Source organism: Microtus ochrogaster (genome assembly GCF_000317375.1).
Source record: "Microtus ochrogaster isolate Prairie Vole_2 chromosome 14 unlocalized genomic scaffold, MicOch1.0 chr14_random_2, whole genome shotgun sequence".
NCBI lineage: Eukaryota > Metazoa > Chordata > Mammalia > Rodentia > Cricetidae > Microtus > Microtus ochrogaster.
This window is the reverse complement of record NW_004949097.1, coordinates 15,657,859-15,661,569: the sequence shown is the minus strand read 5'-3', so window position 1 is coordinate 15,661,569 and position 3,711 is coordinate 15,657,859.

Genomic DNA, 3,711 nt, shown 5'->3' with positions numbered 1-3,711 from the left:
GTGTGTCCCACATCCTTCGTCCTTTTGTGTTTCCCTCCCCCATTAAAGTGGACCCACGTGGGAGCCGCCGTGTCGTGTCTGTGTTTGTTCCGCAGTGCGTGTCTGTCCCGTGCCCCATGTTCAAGAAGAACACACCTGCCCCCCTTTTATTATTTTTTAAGAAGAACAATTTCTGTTCTCTCATAGGTTCTGAGCCATCAAGAGTGCATGAAGGCCTCTCCACAGCAGCCCTGAGTTGAGGTGTGGAGAGGCTGCTTGCAACCCTGTTTCTAAGGCTGTGCTTGCTCAGAGCCCTAGACTGTTCACCCCATACAAGAACAAATGCTAATTAATGTTTTTTGTTTTAAAGCGTTATCTCCATATGGATGTGAGAAATGCAGGATTTGTTTTGTGGATTGTTGTTTCTGTATATTCACTCACTCCCTCATTCGCAAACACTGGGCAGTGCCCTTTCCTCGCTACTCTTTTACAATTAACGATAAATAATTTGCTTGAACTATTTATTTCTGAAGAGAATGTTAATCAGACTTGCCACTCCCTGCTGCAGAGGTGTTGAAATAAGAGCGGCTGGGCTGAGTCCCCCTGCGTCCCCAGCACCCTGCCGCCCACACGGCTAGCTTTATACCCGAAATAATTACACGGAAACTGTATTCTTTTAATCACTGCCTGACCCATTAGTTCCAGCCTCTTATTGGCTAGCTCTTACATATTGATCTAACCCATTTCTATTATTCTGTGTGGCCCACAAGCTGGCTTACCAGGAATGATCTTAACCTGTGTCTGTCTGCAGTGGGAGAACCATGGCGACTCACTGACTCAGCTTCTTTCTCCCAGCATCCTGTTCTGTTTTCTCCGCCTACCTAAGGGTTGGCCTATGAAATGGGCCTAGGCAGTTTCTTTATTAATAAGAAATCATTTCCACATCACAGAGGGACATCAGCAGGGGCAGAAAGGGGGTGTTCATCAGCTTCTCTAATGCTGGAGTAGGAACTGCCCACATGAAGCTAAGTTTCTCTCTTTTGAGACTTGAAGATGTCGGAAGAAATGACGATGCTGTGTTGTAGGAATCTGCTGCCTTTTAGAGAGGCACAGTTCATGGAAATGTGGAACTCGGTCTGTGCAGCCTTAGAACAGTGTGTGCTCATCTTAGAGACTTCCTTTTCTAGAACTGAAGTAGCTTGGCTTCCTCTTGAAACTGGATTCAAAGTAACTGTGACCATGAATGCTTCATCCTAGGTGTGGTTGAGTATGAACCTCACAATGATTAAGGGCTAGTCTGAACTGTCTATTTCAGAAGATGCTCCCCAATTTAAGCCTATCTTTCCTCAGAATTATATAGATATAGATATATAGATATAGATATGAAATTAAGTTCTTGGCTCATTAGCATGCCCTACTCCAGTCCCACTGAGCCTGAGAGAGATTTAGTACCTGGCTCTGAGGTTACCCATTTTCTACTCATCTAATTTGCATATGAAAGTTTGTATTTAACTTTTTTGTTCATTAAAAATCTTACAGATGTGTAAAAAAAGATAGTGTTAGCTTAAACAGGATTTTGAAGGTATTATGATAGAGGTTAGTTTAGTGGGAAAATTCACATCAGCAAAGGTAGGATACAATGTTGCCCCTGCCTCTGACAAGCAGAGATGGTAGAGGATAAAAAATAAAACAAGGAAGTGTCACAAAGTTAGAACCCATGAGCTTCTACTGAGGAGCCATGTCGACTGTGGTTTAGGTTATTAAGAAAAACAAGTGAGTCCCAGTATCCCAGCTAGCTTAAATCCTTTTTATCTTAATGTTGGGAGATGTGTTCACAGGTTTCAGAGTGCATCATAGCTGAAACAAAGCTTTGAAAATGGCTTCAGGTTAGACTAAGATGTTTTGATAATCGCTTTGAGGTGAAAAACTCAAGAAGACAATCTAAAGTTCACAAGGACACAAAGCTGAGTGATGGATTCATTAAGGTTAGGGGACAAAAATGAAGCAGCCCAATTGTTATTAGTGATGTACCTTCCTTTGCTAGGATTGACTGGTGATAATTCCTTGTACCTATTTCCACCCTCAATCTCCAGATATAAAAAATGTTGATGGGTGGGTACATACCCTAAAGATTTAAAGTAGAGCTGACTGTTTTTTAAATATTAAAGTTTAGGTGAAAAAAATAAAATAAAATAAAGTTTAGGTGTATGATTCTTTTAAAAATCCTTATAAGATTACCTTTCAAGATAAGTAATAGAGTGATTTATATCCTCTTTGTAACTGCAGTACGCACCCTGCCAGTAAAAGAACTGGTTGAGAAAAATACCCTGCTTGCTCTCACTCTGTTAATCTACAGCAAGTTACAAGGTTAAGCTGTCAGCCTTAATGATTCAGACTGAGAAGTCAGAATTCTCAAAATTTTCAGCGATTCTAGAACCCATAAACCCATTTAAAAACACTACAAAAATTCTTTGTACTCTTTATTTTTAATGTGTATCTGGAGTAAATTTACTATCAAGTTTGTACTTGTAATCCCAGCAGGCAGCTGAGGCAAGAGGCCAGGCTAACCATGGGTATATAACAAGATCCAGGAGGAAAAAAAAGAAGGAGGTGGCAGCAGCTAACAAGATGTTAATGTGCAGCCGGGAGGTGGTGGCGCACGCCTGTAATCCCAGCACCCGGGATGCAGAGGCAGCAGCACAGGAGTTTAAGGTTGCCCTCTGTTACATAGCTGACTCATTACCAACCTGACTATGGATTGGATCTTTTCTCAAAAAAATAAAATATAATAAAATAAAAATACACACACACACACACACACACACACACACACATGTTTGGAGAAGAAAAAAGAGTAAAAGGAAACCGGGAGCGCCTTTAATCCCAGCACTTGGGAGGCAGAGGCAGGCAGATCTCTGTGAGTTCGAGACCATCCTGGTCTACAAGAGCTAGTTCCAGGACAGGCTCCAAAACCACAGAGAAACCCTGTCTCGAATAAAAAAAAAAAAAAAAAAAAAGGCTGGAGAGATGACTCAGAGGTTAAGAGCCCTGGCTGCTCTTCCAGAGGTCCTGAGTTCAATTCCCAGCAACCACATGGTGGCTCACAACCATCTGTAATGAGATCTGGCGCCCTCCTCTGGCGTGCGGGCATATATCGAGGCAGAATGTTGTATACATAATAAATAAATCTTAAAAAAAATTACTTAAAAAAAAAGAGTAAAAGGAATAGGAAGAGAAGGAAAAGTACTATGAGCAAAGAAACAAACACTTCCAGGACAACCAGACGTTCATAGCTTCTGCTAGTTCCTGATCCATCCAGCTGTGGGGGGGGGGGGGGAAGAGAAACAAGCTGTGTTGAAGGTCGCTGGCCCAAAGTGTCCACAGCTGTAGTCAATAAATTGGGTTTAGCCCTCACTGTAGCAAAGCTAGGGAACTACAACACTGAGATGAAAAGAACTATAAGATGTTTGTAATGGGAGTCAGGTTTACGACTGGAGGAAAAGTTCAAGAAGGTGAACGCTGCTTTGGGTGCTGACAGAAAGTGGGGGCCGTCTGGTGGCTGGGCATCTTTTAAAAAGTTTTCTTTCGTTTATTTGTTTGTTTGTTTATGGAGTTTGTAGCGGGAGTGACTTTCCTACGGAGGTCAGAGGAAAACTTGTGGGGATCCGTTCTCTCCTTCCCTCTGGAGCTCGTGGATGGAACGGGCTTGTTCGGGTTTCGTGGGGAGCACTT